Here is an 18,187-nt window from a genome sequence, read left to right on the forward strand (position 1 = left end):
AGTTCCCTATTTTCCCAATAGGACACTTCGCTCTCTAAATGCAGGTCAACTTGTGGTTCCCAGAGTTTGTAAGAGTAGAATGGGGGGCAGAGCCTTCAGCTATCAGGCTCCTCTCCTGTGGAACCAGCTCCCAGTGTGGGTTCGGGAGGCAGACCCCCTCTCTACCTTTAAGATCAGGCTTAAAACTGTCCTGTTTAGTAAAGCTTATAGTTAGGGCTGGCTCAGGTATGTCCTGACCCATCCCTTAGTTATGCTGCTATAGAGCCAGACTGCTGGGGGATTCCCATGATTCACTGGGCGCTCTCTCTATATCTCTGTCTCTCTCTCGATTACTTTATGCCAATAACTTTGTATTTTTTTCTCTCCCGTAGTTTGTGCTTCTCCTCTCTCTCCCTCTCTCTGTCCTCATTCTGCAGGTCTCTCTGCCTCTGGAGCAGCAGGATCCAGATCCACCACTACTCATCTTTACTATTAACCACTGTTACCTGTCATTATTATTGATAACACCATTACCTACACAGCTGTTCCTGGTCTCTCTCTCTCTCTTTTCTCCTCTCTCCTCCCCCCACCCTGACTTTTTTATCTCCTCCTAAACCCAGCCGGTCGAGGCAGACGGCCGCCCACCCTGAGCCCGGTTCTGTTGGAGGTTTCTTGTTGTTAAAAGGGAGTTTTTCCTCCCCCCTGTTGCCAAGCGCTTGCTCTTTGTGGGAACTGTTGGGTTTTTCTCTGTAACAAAGTAAGGTCTTGACCTTGCCCTGTAAAGTGCCTTGAGATAATGTATATTATGATTTGGCACGATACAAATAAAATTGAATTGAATTGAATACTTTATTGATCCCTAGGGAAATTCAAATTGTCCAGTAGCTCATTAATGGATTTAGTAAAGATCTGAGTCTGTGTCACGATCCACTGCCTTTGGCTGAGGTGTTGAACAGTCTGATGACAGTGAACAAAGGATTTCCTGAACTTCTCAGTCCTGCAGTGCAGTGAGATGAGACACTGGCTGCTGCTGTAGTTGCTTCTCTGGCCTGCAAGGATGTTGTGGATTGTTGGTATTGTCCAAGATGGCTACAGCATGTCTACACAACAATAATGAGTGAGTCCAGACTCCTGCCTGTCACAAACCCAGCCTTTTTAAGCAGCTTGTCCAGTCTTCCTGTGTTCTTAGGTGACATGCTAAAAACACTGATAAAACATATGTAGCATTTCACTGCATATGTAAATGTACTGCTAATATAGCACTTTTCTAGTCTTATTGACCACTCTAAGCACTTTACAATGTAAGCCACATTCATCCATACACACCAAGTCATACACCACTTACATCTATACATAGAGTACTCCTACCATACCTCCTACCACACTCATACACTGATGGAACGGCCATCAGAGGCAATTTGGGGTTCAGTATCAACAGGAGCCAGAGATTGAACCACCAACCTTCTGATTAGTGGACAACCCACTCTACCTCCTGAGCCAACGTCTGTGTCAAAGGACCTGAGCTTCTGAAGAAAAAAGAGCCAGCTCTTCTCCTTTTGGTAGATGGCATCCATGTTCAGGGATCAGTCCACTTTACTATCCAGGTGCACATCCAGGTATTTATAACTGTGCACCACCTCAAAGTCCTGCCCTCGAACTTGCTGTAGGGTGGGCCTAGCCCTGCGAAAGTCAATGACCATCTCCTTAGTCTTGGAGGTGTTCAGAAGGAGACAGTTCTTCTCGGTCCATTCACTGAAGGCCATTGTCATGTCCCTGTACTCTCCTTCTTGCCCATTTCTGATACACACCACAATAGCTTTGTCATCTGAGTGTTTCTGATTAACTCCTATGTCCATGGGAGTGCATGTTGCCATCCATAAACTGAGGATGTGTTTGTTATTGTAAAATTAAGATTCTTTAAATCATTGGCATTGAATGTTCAAGGTTTCTACAGAATTAAAAAAAAAAAAAAAAAAAGGTTTCTATATATGAGCAGTAAACAGGGCATCACATAATAAATCTTTGGAGTTGGTGGTGAGGAGACATGTCTGACATGTAGCTCCAAAATGTCTCATGGGTCACAGAAGTTGATATATAATTATAGCATATAATTATATATGTTCAACTAGCATATGACGCTTCACTCTTAAACAATTCGGTCAATCCTTGTGATCTACAAACAGGTGAGAAATAAGGGCTGGGGGGGGGCAGAATCTAGAAAAACACATTTAGTTATTACAGGAAGATGAAATTAGCAGCCTGTTACCTGTCCAGGAGAAATAGCCTATGAAACTTCTTTCCATCTCTGAAACATTTCCATCAAACAGGACATGTATATGCATCTGCATTTGTTGAACAGTCAATAGGAATGCTTGCTCTCTCTGAAAAGACCTGTGGTTCACTGAAGTCTTTTGTTTGCTCTCAGACCACTTGAATTACAATATACTGAAATGTGATTGTGGAATTTTTGCCCACTGACGCCAAAAAACTGCCTACCTCAGCTTTAAAGGGAAAACCTGGCTCTAGGTTTACTAAGACACTTACGTTGGGTTTTACTTTCATTTCATTCACCACATCAGTAAATTATTTACAGAATCTTAAGAAGGTTCCATCTTTAAGTTGGTTTAGGGGTTGTTTAGAATGTTTAAGTGGTCATTGAAAAGGTTCTCTGGATGGTTTTTGGAGGTTTCAGTGGTCATTGAGAAGGTTCTAGCAGTCCGTGAGGTTATGGAGATCCTCTAGGAGTTTCTAGAGAGTCTGTTGGAGGTTCTAAAAGTCATTGAGAAGATTCTACACATAGTGTTGGAAGTTTTAGTGTTCAGTGACAAGGTTCTTGAGGGTCTTAAGAAGGTTCAGGGGGGGAAGGTTGTAATGGCCATTGACAACGTTCTAGTAGTCCTGTAGGAGTTTCTAGAGGATATTCGGGTCCTGCAGGTGGTTCTCCTATGGGAGGTTTTGTTGTGATGTGTTAGACAGTGTTTCCACCACCATCAGCAAAACATTAAATGAGGAAACATCCTTTGGAAGAACGCTGTTTATCCCTCTATAAGAGTTGGATGCACTTGTGACAAGGAACACTGAAGATGTTCCAGAGGCTTGAGGTGGAACATCACATGACTAACACACTTTGTTTTCATTTCCTTTAATTTGTCCTCAATCTGAATATGGAAGCCTTTGCATTTGGATTATCCAATAATGTATTCAGGTTTTTCCTTGAATTTAGCACCCATCTGTATAAATCAGCTGGATTCACAGAGATCCATAGATTTATTATGTATTATTTTATTTATCTTTCTTCTCATTTGAACCTTCTTTTGAATGTTCTTTATGATGACTGGTGAAGACCACAAGCCAAAATACACTGGACATTGTGTCCCTACTGAGCCTCCCCCCAAACACATGCCATTTGTTTTGTGTTTTATCGTAGTTGACATTGAGCTTTAGTAGCACAAATTGCTATTGGTTTTCGGGTTGAGGCTGGTAATCTGGTCTTGTTCACAGGGATTCAAAACCACAAGACAAAACAAGTTAAAAACTGAGACACTTTCAACCACAGTGTGAACACAGACTATGAAATGTGCGACCACATCTATTCACAGAGGTAAAAACATTATCACCTCACCACAATGAGGTCATAAAACCATGTCACAACATGAAGCATGTTAGCAATTAAAGCCAACATGCCCAAAATTACAGCTTCATATTCTCTGCAAAAATAGGAAGACGGCTTTTGTACTATTTTAAATGATGTTGAATAGCCATATTCATTCATGCCAAGCATTAATGAATTCCTGGAAACGTAGGAATCATTAATTCCTCCGTGTCAGTGTGAGGCATTAGGAGACGGGTGTTTCTTTTTAAATGCTCTTTTATTAGTTCAGCTGCTAACACAGCTGCTTACCCCTCATAACCATCCCCATGCTCTCCCTGCGCTCTTGGACTCTAGCTGAACATAATTCCAACACAAAAGGCCTCTGAAAATGCACTCTCAGCCTCCTGTAAATGCAATTCATGACGAGGCTGCAGGAGATTGTGCCAGAAATTTGATTGCTTCATGGGTGCAGCAAAAAAAGAGGAGACGTTGGCAAGCATTCAGGATACACAGTGGTATATTCTGCAGCTTGAACAGAAAATTACCTAAAACATGTTTACAAACATATTCAGACATCACAATACTAAAGAAAAGGTTTAAAAACATGCAACGCCTCAGTCATCCGACATAAAATATTCATATGTCAAACAGCTTGCTCATACGTAGCCCTGACAACACTGTTTGCTAAGTGGTCTAGAGATGGATTTTCTGTGTGTGTGTGTCCTTATGTGTACTTGTACATGCCTGTTTGTATTTGACTGAAGTGGAGACAATGGGGTGAAGGAGGGATGATGTATTTGTTTGTGGTCTTGCCTCTAGAAGCCTCTCAGATTGCTCTGGGTTTCACATCAGGAGGGTTTCCAGCCGTGTGGCCAGGCCCAGTGGAAAAGTGTATATGTGTGTGTGTGTGTGTGTAAAGGATGGGTAGTGCCTGAATACATATACCATGTGCAGCTCCAAGAGGTCGAGCGTGAGACTGGGGAGACAGATGTAGAATGAATTCCATTGCTGTTTATCCATGAGGATTCAGGGTCTGTTCACTGTGAGAAATCAGGCATTAGCTGCTTTATATTGACAAAACTAAGACACTGCAGCCAAGCTAGTGGCTCTGTGGGGCTGTACTCATAGGCCTGGGGTCACATTGAGGCTAAGTGCTAACATCATCATGTTACAATGCTACCATGATGATGTTTAACAGTTCTGGTGTTTCTCATGTTCACCACGTTGGTTTCGCCTGACACTACGCTAATATTTGCTAATTAAAGTACAGCTGGGGCTGATGGGAATGTCAAAGGTTTTCCAGGTATTTGGTGAACAGAGTGATAACAGTTTATCCTCTGGGGAACATGAATGTCTGACAATCTATCCATGACTATCAGGGTAACTATAGTTACTATAACTGCAGTTTGGGATAACAAAACAAGAGTGTATGTTTTGGGTGATTGTATTGTTAATTTTATTTAAGTGTACAGTTTCTGATCTGAGAGCACTAAGCTTTACTGTCTCATCTGTGACTGATTCAATTCTAGTCGTTTTTAGGAAAACTACAAATACAATTTTTACCAGAAAAACAAAAGAGACAATATATTTTTTTCAGACCTGTGCAGTATGTGCAGATATTGTAAGGCAGGCTCCATGTAATCTGAGAGGAGAAAGCCCAGATAAAAACATAGGATTAGAACAGTGTGGAGGATCTGTTCTCCCCATCCCCAGGAGAAATTAAGCCATTTACTATAATATTAATATACTGCAATATTCAAAGTTTCTCTATCCTTAACCATAGTTTTACAGTGCTGAGCCCTATAAAACTGTTCAGGTAGTGATGTGATACTGATAAATAATGATGGGACTTGATTTGGAAAATAAAGACACGCTGCACAGCCCCACAGGTGTTTTCATTTATTCTGTCTGGTTAGACCTCTGCTCAGGTTCTGTTTGGGTGTGAATTATATAACGTCACCAAGCTACTGCATGGGTGCCAGTAAGAACGTTAGAGACATAAGTTGTCTTGTCCTAACAGGTGGTATTAAAGCTCAATCATGACCCCCTTATACACAGCTTGTCAGTTTTGAGAAGGGGTTTAATCATGTAAGATAAATGAAAATACTTGTCTGGGTATACTATAGATGTAAAGGTCCTCAAGAATATCCTGTTAAGACTGAAGAATGACAACAAATTCTATTTTATTCCAAGATCTACAATAAAAGATGTATCAGACAGCAGAGAGGGTAAGCAGCACTAACATACTGAATAGTGGTTTTCAGTTTAAAATCCAGTTATCTATGCTGCACTCTCTTGTTAGCTATTGCTTTTTAATTGCCACGACTTATAACAGACTGAAGTGTCATACATTTTCAGCCATTGAGTGAAACTGTTATCCTCTGAGCTTTTTCTCGTGCTTTCAGTCACTTTTCATGGTTTTCATCATTGGATAGAGTTTGGACATGGATCAAATGTGAGTTTTACTTCTTGTCTATGTTGTAATGGCCCAGTAAACAAGGCTTGAAACCAAAGGCATGACTCAGAGGCAGAGCAGGAAGATAAAAGTTTACCTGAGTTCAAAGGAAGGCTGGTGAGCACGAGTCCTATAAGCAAGCTGATGCCCGTAACAGGCTCGATCTGGCAGAAAGGGGGGAAACACTGGCAAACACTGGCTGGTGAGACACACTGGACGATCTGGATGAGAATGACAGGACATGGGGCAGGTATAGATATTACTAGGCTGATGAGAGAATGGGGAACAGGTGTGCAGGTGAGTGTGGGGGTCAGTGTTGGAAACACTGGGGTCACTGCAGGACAGGTTGGACTGGCTGTATATGAACAGACAGGAGGGTTAGTGTTGGGACGAGGACAAAGGCAGTCATGGAAAAAGAAATAAGAAGTGGCTGACATTGTGTCACGTGTTATAACAAACAGTTCATTCTTAACCTTGGAAAAAGTAGTTGAACAAAGCAATGACAGTCAATCAGACAATGACAACAATGACAATGACGAGACTCCATCTGCTGATGAAGACTGCCAGATATGGGTCAAGGCTCTGGAGAAGGTGAATAAGTGAAGTTTAGATTTATTTGTCAAACTACTGTTTCCAAGGTCACGCATCAACTTTCATGTATTTCCGTACGTTTTACTTCATAGTAAATCTAATCATTTCTCCATGGATCTACATAGTTATTGATTTGAATATGTGCTATATTAGATTTTGTAAAAAAAAATAAATTAAAAAAAAAACAATTTCCATAATCCTAACCCAAAAGTAAAACATTTATTATCAAAACAAGTGAGCAAAGCAGTTGACAGGCAGGCAACAAGTGCACTTACATGTTGTGATCGTCATTTTCGGGGAGTGCGCAACGGCAGTGTTGAAGTTGGGACAAACACCACCCTGTCAGAATTCACACGCTACAGCAGTGAGTACAGTGTGTGCACAGTGTACTACACGAGAGTACTGACTGAAGTATCCGATTTGAGACACAGCACATGTTTAAGAGCTGCACACGGTGGAGCTATCCATGGTGCTGATCCTGTGCTGTCCTGGCTGACCTCTCCTCGCCACACCAGGATGGTTATCACTAGTGAAACACTCTTTAACTTCACTTGTTGTCTAGGATATACAGAATGCATATACCCCCTTGTGTTATTTTATTTATTTAATTTGTAACAGTGTATGCACAGTCTCATACCTCTAACTGAACAGTGGGAGCATGGGACATAACTCTAAACCTTATGGTGCGCTTTCAAAGAGTTATGTAAACTATACATAATTTAATGCTCAGGACTAAAACATGTAAAGTGACCAGAATAGTTGATTAGATGGCAGCTGACAGTGCAACAACAATGACTAACTTCTGGAAATAAACCTTAGCATGTAGCCCCATTGCTAGTCTAAAAGACATGAAGGTAGCAGTAATGCACCAAAGAGCTTTTCTTTTGTTGGGATGTCAAGCCATGAGTTCTGAGAAGAACAATGGAGAGGCCTACATGTCCCTCAAAAGCCTGAGTCTCAAGCCATGCATCCTGAAGGGAACAAAAGAGAGGCCTGCATGCCCTCCAAAAGCCTGTGCCTCAACCATGCCTCATGGCAAGAACAAAGGAGAGGACTACATTTCCCTCCAGGCTACGGAGCCAAAACCACCCCGACAATTCACACCTATGTGTAAATTGGAGTTTGAAAGAAACTCAGCAACGGCATTGGCCGAGGCCAGGCATTCCCAGCAGGGATCCCCGGTGACGTCACTCAGGTAATAAAAGCTGCGCTGCGACCCTCCTCCTGCGCTTAATTCCCATGCACCAGTTACAGAGAGCTACTCCAGCTCTCTCTGCGACTCGGCTGCTGAAAGGGAGCAATCTGCAAACATCTGACCTTTTCCAGAACTTCTTCAAGCCGAGGTCACAGTCTTCAACTCGCGGGCCGAGCGCACTGACTGCCTTGTTTGTTTTTCATTTCTTTTCGGATCCGAGGTAGATCGCTGTGCAGTCAGCTGATTTCACATCCTGTGAGGACGAGCGCCGACTTTGTTAAAGACAAAACAAAGTTCACCGTCCCTCATCTGTGATCTTCCCGCTGCCGCCGACTCATCACTGTCATCGTCAGGAGAGAGACACGACCCACCGAGCTCCAAGCCGAGGACCGAGCTGCTTCACCTCTATTTTCCCTCTTTTCTCCCAATCACGCACCTCATCTACATCTCTCTCACATTCAGGCCCCAGAGTGTGGTCGCGTCAGACTCGTAAAGCTCAAGGGCCCCTCCCTTTGCTCTCGTTGTTCACGCCCTTCACACTCTGCGGCCAGCCGCCATCTTGGCTCTAGCGGGTACCTCACGCTGCCGCCATCTTGGTTCCTACTGACACGTCACTCACGTGACCTCGTCACCACCCCCTCTCTCTCTCCCTCACACACACACACACACACACACACGGTTGTTACATATGTGTTTTGCCTGTAATTATCTAGTTAGTAACCAATGTTTGTTTTAGTTATAGTTGAATTATAATCGGTTTAATATTAAGTGATGTTATGTTGAATAATTATTACTCTTATTAATAAATCCTGTTATAATTTAACTCGTCGTTGTCTGTGATTATTGTGATTATATTTGTGATAACAGCTGGATTCACAACAGTCAGTGCTCGAATTTACCCTTCAACCAACCTTCTGAGACTGTATTCTGAGCCATCAATTTGGTCATTGGTCCCTGGTGACAGGGTGGTGCCCCGAGGTTACTACTGGTAGTAAACATCTATATATGTATTGATGATTATCACTGATAATCATTAATATGATAAGCCAATAACCAAATTGCTCCTACCTGTGCCCCAACACTTTTTACCAAGAAACATCACGCGGGGCCAGTGGTAGAAACTGTACCAGCCTGTAATGCTGCATCAATTGGTTCATGCAGGCTAAATAACATTTCCATTGCATCTACAGTTTACCTTTACTCAACCCTAATGCTTTCTGCATTTTAATTAAAAAATGTCTGCTGCAAAAAGGCCTTTTAGAAGAGCCATTCATGGTTGCCATGGTGGTGTGTGCAGACTCAGCAGACCCAGCAGCTTCTCATGGACCAAATGTTTCAGTGCTTATTCCAGGATCTTCTGGAGATCTGGACTATCCAGCATTAAATGAAGAACTGCTGCATCTTTACTGTCACTGAAACCTGGCTACACAACAACATTCAGGACATGAGCTGGACGGGCTAGCACACTACTGAAACCACAAGATATAACCGCAGCCTGGTGGGACATGTGGCGGTGCACAGTCATCGCCGTACTATCAATTGAGGGAGTTCGAGGCTGTTGCGGCAGTCTGCCTGCCAGATCCTTACAGCATCATCAGCCATCAACAAACAGCAGCCCGACAGATTTTCCATCCTCGCCGGAGACCTCAATCATGCAAATTTAAAGACTGTTTTGCAAAATTCCACCAACATGTCAAGTTTGCTGGGAGAGGAGAAAATACACTGGTACTTATCTACATCCATCCTACATCATCCATTGCTACTGCTAATGTAAGAGTGCCCACTCTTATCCTTAGGTATGATGTTTCTTTGTCTGCCCTATGCTGAAATGAGGTCCATGAGGAATGAGGTTTACCTTTATGTATGTTTCATACGTGTATGTGTGGAAATGACAATTAAACTGAACCAGTTTGAGTGGGACCTTAATGGAAACTGCTTCTGATTTGCAATGAAGATCTTTGTTTCTTCACACTGACAAAAACACATCTGCACTAAATACATTGATCCGACCACCTCTGTCTTCACACGGTGTCCTGGTGTACAGTGAGCGGGAAGAGCACAGCGCAGTGATGTGGTATTTCTGTTTACACCCCTGGGCCACATTGCAGCGAATGATGTAATACTAACGAGTGTCTGTTATGACAGTAATCTGTTCGAGGTGCGATGCAAATTTATGCTCCATCTATTCAAATATGGTGTGATGGCTTCAGCGTGTAGCCAGAATAACACTAACCATACATAAAAACTTCTGTTGGATACCAGCGGGGAAAATGTACAGTCATGGGCATCAAGAGGTTGGTATAAGTGATAGAAGTGTAAACAGGTTTGCATAGCTGAAAGGATTATCATGGAATATTAAATGACATTTTATTCAGACATTTATAGAATTTTAATAGCATTGTAGGAAAATGAAATCATGCAAAAGAAAGAGTTGAATTTCTCCACGTTGAATAAACTGAGTTTATTAGAAATGCAACACTTCAATCATGAGTTATTTTTCACGCTTCACATTCACAAACGAAACAACATTACAGCCACAGGATGCAACAATCAATTAAAAGAAAAGCCAAATCGCAATCACCTGAGACAATGACATTGTTGGGAGAAAAGGACAAACACTCAAATTCCAGGAAAACTGTTGTGTACTTGATTGATGAGAATATCATGCAGGGTAGCACCTGCTCTGTGGCTCCTTTACACAGTGTTCAACTGTTGGAGGAATGTACTGATGGAAAATTATAGTTGGCGATGACTTTGTGGACAATGAGCTGCTTTGATTGGCAACTCCATTAACTTTCCTGTGTAACTGATCACTTGAACAGGGACATGTTCCAAAGAGAGGGAAGCGTGCCAAACTTTGTCCAATTCCTGGAGATAATAAGAAACCTTTGACGATCAATATGACAAAATGTCTGTCTGTCGTAACTACAGGCACAAATTATTTATATAGTTTCCTCAAATCCAAAATTAGAGCTCAGTGAAAGAACATTCTCTCATCAGGCTTGTTAAAGGTGGAACAAACTACCTGACACCACTGGGGAAGTGGCTACAAATAGTTTTAAAACATAACTAATTGTATGTGAGACAAAAGGAATATGTAGTTAATGGTGTCAGACATTTGGAGCCACTGTAAGTTTCCTGCTGGATTTTAATTTGTGCTCTTGGTTGTCATGCCTCCACGTCAGTGACAGATCAAATGTCAAATTTGGCCCAAATGTCCAATTTGACTCAAGGATGAACTGATTACATTTTGGTAGTCAAAGGTCAAAGGTCAAGGTCACAGTGACTTCACAAAACATGATTTTGGCCTTGTGAACACAATATCTCAAGAACTCCTCAAGGGGATCACTTCAAATTTGGCACAAATGTTCACTTGGACTCAAGTATGAAGTAATTAGACTTTTAGCCATTACTTCACACAGCAATTATGACAGAATTTCACACAAATGGTTATTATTTGATATTAAAAAGGGATGCAATTTGAAACAAGTCTGAGTGGTGGAGGCACAAGGCCTTAATTCCAGCTTTAATGTTATTTTGTGTACTGTACAATGTATATGTGGCCATTTGTGGATTTGAAGTGTTGTACTTGTACAAATAGTGTTTGTATCTATTAAAGGAGCTACTTGTAAGTTCTGCTATTGCTACATAGCCAACTCAGACTTTTTTCCTTTACTCACCAAAGCTGTCTCTAGCAGTGGAAAGCAATGCTAATGCTTGTCTCTATTATGTCTTTTTCAACTACTGAAGTTAGCATGCAAACCAACTAGCTTTGGCTCACTCGTCACTTTCCAATAGTGACTCACTGTACACTCCAATCTGCCCTGAAGATATATCAATGCTCACATATTATAACCTCTTGTATTATAAAGACAATGATGGCTGAAGCTCCTGTCTCAACCACCCACTCCTGACAAGAAACCACATTTGGCATCAGAGAAAACTCACAAATAGCTTTTTTGAAGCGATATGATTTATTTGATGTTTTTATTTTTTTTTTCCATTTGAGGACTCTGTGAAGAATAGCCCAGTTATAGCCTAAGGCTAAAAGAGAACCTAATAAAAAATCAAATCAAATCAAATCAAATCAAATCAAATCAAATCAAATCAAATCAAATCAAATCAAATCAAATCAAATCAATAAACAACACTAAAATGAGACAAACAATATATTCCAAAATCCACAGATTACAATGGCAAATAGAAATACAAAAAGCTAGATGGGTAATGTGAACAAGCATACTTCTAATAAGTGAGGGGTGGGCGGGGGAAGATTAGATATTCTTAAAGACAAAACAAACCATCAAAAACCTATGACTGTTAAAGAAATATCAAGTAAATGTGTGACAAAATACTATGCCAAGCAGAACCTTTCAAGTAAACAGTTTCATGTTACAGACATGTTACCAGGCAAACATTTCAATGTACTCCTTGCAAATGTAAAAATAGTGTAAATAACTGTTTTTAAGAGAAAATTTCCTTTTAAACAATAATAGAATTTGGTATAACAGGTAAAACCTCCAACATTGGTAGTAGTAAAGGGAACGTATACTGATTTTATACATGAAAACCTCTTTATATTGGCTGTATCTGGGGAAAAAAACCAAGCCAAAAAAAACAAAAAACTTTTTGTGTCGCCACAGGACCTATGTGAAGTCTGATAAATGGCCTTTTTTTCACAGCTGACATTTTGACTTGGTGACAGCTCAGTTCCATCATGTGTACCAGTAAACCATGACAGTGTGTGGGGCATTTAGTGCCATTAATGCCACCACTACTGGGGGAATGAACATAGCAGATTTCTGTTCACTCCTTTTATTTCTCACACACCACACAGGGAGTTGCACTGCTGGTGGAAAGTCAACATATGGGCAACTGAGTCAGCCCCTGAGGATGGATGGAGATATGTTTCTCTGGGGACACAGTGTAACCTAACTTCAATCAAAAACCATCTAATTTAATGAGGATTTGCTCATTCACAAAGGTCCAATATCAGCTAGACTATCATTCAAGACATTTTGAAAATAAGCAAACACAACTCACACAACGCATATCTTAAACACATCCAGCAGATTTTCTTTAAGTAAATAAAGCCTGTTAATTTTTAACCTTTTTAATTCAGTCCACACAAGGAGTTGTTATTTCAGCAATGAGCTAAATATATAGACGCTGCCATGCAACAGCTGTGTGAGTACTTAAGCCAACTGGATATGTACACACAATGCACAGAAAGTTGAAGGAACCAGAGAATCGATAGGCACCCTGATTTACATTTGCCCAGGAGCCCCCTTTGCTGGATTTTAGTAATACTGAGCTCATAATTTTCATTTTTGTGTCTAAAAACAACCACACCTGAAAACATTTAGTCAATGAGTCTATAAGTATGAGAATAAGCCTTCAAAACCCACCACTTGTAATTTGTATGTATTTTTTTATTCACCTGGGGTTGTTTACTGAGGACATAATCAGGTGTCTTTAAAAGTAGCTATGGCCCAGCACAGACTGAATCTCCTTGTCGATGAGGTATGAGTTTGACATGTTGCTGAAACTGGCTGATGTTCTCTCTCCCACGTAAACTGATGCATCACTGAATTAGCTACATCCCCTGAATGCTTTCTAGAAATCCTGTTGTAGTTATTAATTCTTAACATTTCCTCTTTGTGGCAGATGTAGGTGGTGACACAGAACTACACAGCATCCAATTGACACTATTTGACTCCAGAAGAGGGGGCTGATGGGTGCATTTTCTATTCAGAGGAAACCCCTTAGCTTTGAACACAAAGGCAGAATCTGACAGGAAATTAGACGATTTTGCCTTCAAAATAAAAGCATTCACAAAAGGGAAGCCTCTATGAATTGCGTGTTGTCCTATTATTGAGCAATTGAGCACTTCTGTTATTCTATAACTGAGAACTACTGTCATGTACACACAGAAACAAATTCTGTACCAAAGGAAGTAATCACATTTACAAATTCCATAGAACACAACCAGAAATATAATAGAAAAATTGATGTGGCGTTTTTGAACTTGCATGCACTGTTGCTCACAGTATGACCTGCATGATGTCGTCGTCGTCGTCGTCGTCCCCCCCACCACCACCATTAGAGTTTTTATTTTGAAAGATTTGGCCGGAAGTCATTTTGTAACTCGACTCTCTTGACAGCAGCGCGAGCCCCGCGCTTCCAAATAAGGACTCGGCTGTAGCTGCGCGCGGACACTGAGCGATCCGGAGACCACGCGTCCACAGAGCCACAGAGTCGCGCGAGCCCTCTCTGATCCGCCGCCCCGTGAAATCCCCACGCTGTGTCACCTGAACACGGAGGGATTTCACAGCTGGACAACTTTTTTTTTTCTTTTCCTTTTTGAGACGTAGGCTGTTTCAACATTTGTGGAATAATTACAAAAACAACAACTATTTAAAAAAAAAAAAAGATTTTTTTCCCTTCACATGTTAAAGAGGACGTGAGGACGTTTCATGTTGGAACAATGTAAGAAAAGAACAGTGAGTGAATCCACTCGGGATTTTTTCAACCTGTTTTACGCACTGGAAGCACAGTCGGAACTAACGGACTAACTCTCTGAGTTTCCCCTCTTCTTTATCGCGTTTATTCTGCTTAATATCAGACGAAGTTTCCGCTTATAATAATGCGTTTTGTGGACTTATTCTAGGCCTTATCCCCGGGCTTTTGGAATTGGTGACTGCCCTGTGAATGCACCGAGTTTTGACCACTGACAGTATGCATCAAAGGGACGGCTAACTCACTCAAGGTAAATTCCTTTTTCAGATCATTTATATCCCCTCTTATTAACCTTCCCGGCTCGCCTCCAAGTTTACTGCACACATGTCATCACCACAGCTTGTTCTGTGTTTCCTCCGCGGCTTGTTTTGGTGAGATTCCTGTCGATCTTCTCACTGTTTCTGGCTGGTTTGGGGCGTAATTCGCAAAAAAAGAAAAGAGTGACATCAAGTTAGGAAATGACCTGGATGTATTCAGGCTGTTTTGTTAAGTGATCTCCTTTTAGTCAGGTTGGGTGAGAGTTATGTTCACGTCCCTCACACACCCAGCCGGTCTGTGCTGGGGGGTCGCGCCGCTGGTGGACAGCCGTCTGGATCAGCGAGTCAGCCCGTGAGGACGGAGCGAGGCACGGCTCTCTGGGGATTCAGTGCCGCTTAACTTCATTCACTTATCATTGGATTTAATGGATTTTTGCTCATTCGCAAAGGTTTAATACTATCTGGAGCATCATTTAAGACACTGTGAGGATGAGTAAGCACAACTCTTTAAATCGGTATATATTAAACGCACCTTGTAGAATTTGATTCAGTAATTATGTATTTTAGAATTGAACTTTTTTTTTTAATTGCTGCCACACACCCATTTGTGAAGCTGTCATTTCAGTTAAAATGTTGTATTTTTAGCCTCCACAGGTGAGGCGATTTTAGAAAATACCAGGCTGATAAGCAGGTCGCGGGATCGCCTTTTCAAAGCAGTGTGTGGCTTTTACCGTGAGCAAAGCTGCATTTAAATGCAGGGTTTTTGAAGTAGAGTTTGGTGTTTGGGCTCTCCATCCAAGAAAACGCGGCGCGGATCCTGGCAAACCTGGTGCATGACTTCTGGGAGTGTGTCACATTTGGAAGAACTAGAATGTAGATAATTTTCGTAGACTTATTAGTATTTTGATAATAGTCTGAGGTGGTGGAAGACGAAGATAGAGTTAGAAAATAGCATTCTGCTGCATCTTTTACTGCCCCCCTTTGACCACACAACCTTTAAATTTTAGACCTTGAGCAAACTTTAAAGCTCGATATAATGATTAGTCATCTTTAAAGAAATCCTGCATGTTTTTTTGTTTTGTCTTTTTTACCTGCTGAAATGCATGAAGAATGTGCTCAAGTCATGGCCACATACATGGTGATCAGACAGGGTGAAATCATGCCCAGTGACACATGGGGGAGAAACCAGAGGCACGTAGCTGATTGCTTTGCAGTGGAGTAGGCAGATGGACGCTCTGAGCCCATTGCTGTGGCGCACTTTCAGTCCAGCCTGGCTTCTCTCATCGATGGCCAATTGCCTTATTCGCCACAAAATGGGTTGTCGTTCACTGTCCCCTTCTGGCACAAGGATCCTCCCTCCTCAGCTCAGCTCTCCTTGCTGCAGTAAGACTCAGTCATGTCCAGTCTGTGGGTGTGCTGTATGTGCACACACAAAATGATGAAGAAAAAGCAGAGGCAGACATGGTTGATGCTGTCACATTTCCATGGTCAGGTTTTTTAATGTCTAATAATTTAGTCCAAGCTCAGACATTTTTGAAGTTCCCAGATCATACTAGTGGGGGCGCTATAAAAACACATAACCTCATCCCTTGGTTAAGACAGGTTAAATTTCCATTTAGCTTCAGCTAAACTGGACAGTGTTGATTTACATGGTTGGCTTTCTTGCTGGAGGACGGAGCTAAAAATGAAAAAGTGTGAATCTGTTTTGATGAATGCACTCTTCTTCACCTTCTTGTTTACCGCCAATAAAGGAGAAGCAAACTTCAGATGTCAGATTTGGCTCTTATATTATTTTGAGGGCCAACACCAAAAGTCCTAGACTCAAATCAATAGTTGATTTAAAAAAGTTGTTTAAAATCCCAATGAAAAAAAAAAGATCACAATGTAATGAAACCTCCTACAGAACCAAGATTAATGAAATTCTTTTGGGTTTGCAGCTTTCTAAAGCAGCCCAATGTTGCACATTTATTCAGAGGCAGGAATACATTCGACATTTAAAGGTCAAATTATATTCAAAGCACCCTCGCCACGTTTATGCTAAGTGTCCCTCTGTGTGTTGTTCTGTTAAACCCAACCCTTTTCTTTCCTTTAATGATACATCTTCCTAGCAGCGACACACAAGTCCAACTCCACCATTCTGCATGGCACAGCCATCATATAAAACCCTGCCTAACTCCCTTTAACCCATGTTGCTGCGGCTTGTGTTGTGCTAAAAAAAACAACAGAAGATTGTTTGCATTCCCAAAAGGATCTTGGTTGTAGCCAGTGGGTTGAACCTATTTTTGACCTCTCATTAATATAAAAAAAGTTCAATTCAAACTCCTGCAGATGATTAATCAGCATCCTGTGTGTTACACTGATCACACAAAACCACAAAAGAAATCACATTGCTGCCTAAACTTGCCACCGATGTTTGTGGCATTTTGTTGTGAGAAAAGTACGTTTTTGTCACAGTGCCACTAAAATCACATATGCACAGGACTAGTCCACTTCTATGACAGCACATGCGACACTGGGACAGTACCAGGTTCAGGATCTGTCCACTCAGCCCCAGGTATAAATATTAGCAGTCAACTGTTTTATCCCCGAGAAAGAGAGCAGATCACAGAAACAGACTCCACAGTAGTGGCCTGACAGGAACGGCTGGCTCAGAGTCACAGGGATGAGACAACCCAGGCCTTTTCAGAGGCATTCATGCATGTTTTTTAACCTAGATGTCCTCCTTTGTTTCTGCATCTTGCATCCTCCCACTACTTGGGAAAATACCCGTGCCGTGTCGATTCGCTCCCCTTCCTCCCATCTTCTCATCCTCTGATCACTCCGTTCCAAACAAGGCTGCAGTGTCCGAGGCTGTGAGCTATCAGAGAACCTCATATCTGAATTTGTGACATCAGAGGGAAGAAGAGGAGACGGTGGGGGTGGGGGGGACAGAGGCAGTCATTGAAAGAGCTGGAGATGAATAGATGAGTGACGAGGAGACAGTCAGTGGTATGATAGAAGATGGATTAAAGGCGAGATAGAGGGGGGCTGTAGACACAGGGCTGCGTGACATAGACAGACAGTGCTATTCTGCTGCCTCTGAGCTGCACAGATCGCTTTGTGTGTGACACCCACCATGCTCTGGACTAAATGCACAGCAATCAGTCAGCACAGACAGGTTAGTCTCACACACACACACACACACACACACACACACACACACACACAGACACACACACTTTTGAAACACAGGCACTTTAAAGGTGAACATGCCAATATCCCATGTCCTGAAAGCTCCTAATGGCTTCTCAACAGTACTGTGGGGAGAGCATCTTTGCTTGGAGCAACTTGGAGGTTGACCAGATCCTGCAAAACCATTGGCTCCCCTAATTAGAGACTAAACGAGGAGCTTGGGAAGGGTGCTTAATGAGGCTTGGCCAATGTGTGGAGTTAGACAGGAACTTAGGCTGACAATCATGTAACAGCCACAGAGCATCACCACAAAGAGCCTCAGTGGCTACATTCACACCTCGGCCCTCATGCTCGGCTCTGAGTGGCTGTTCAGCTTTGAATGATTACTCATGTCAGGGATGTAACTCATGTCCGGTGACGATGTGACC

The 18,187-nt window shown here is 41.9% G+C and overlaps 1 protein-coding gene across 1 annotated transcript in view; it reads left to right on the top strand.

Moving 5' to 3' along the window:
• The first annotated feature begins 13,986 nt into the window (after positions 1 to 13,986).
• Positions 13,987 to 18,187, top strand: part of adgrb1a (adhesion G protein-coupled receptor B1a) — a 162,462-nt gene continuing 158,261 nt past the window's right edge. The window contains exons 1-2 of the mRNA XM_071468900.1: positions 13,987 to 14,315; positions 14,483 to 14,581. The gene's annotated coding sequence lies outside the window, so the exon portion shown is untranslated. The remainder of the gene's footprint in view (positions 14,316 to 14,482; positions 14,582 to 18,187) is intronic.

The sequence above is a fragment of the Trachinotus anak genome, unplaced genomic scaffold, assembly GCF_046630095.1.
Source record: "Trachinotus anak isolate AG129_WGS33_773 ecotype Australia unplaced genomic scaffold, CSIRO_AGI_Tana_v1 ptg000032l, whole genome shotgun sequence".
NCBI classification, from domain to species: Eukaryota; Metazoa; Chordata; class Actinopteri; order Carangiformes; family Carangidae; genus Trachinotus; species Trachinotus anak.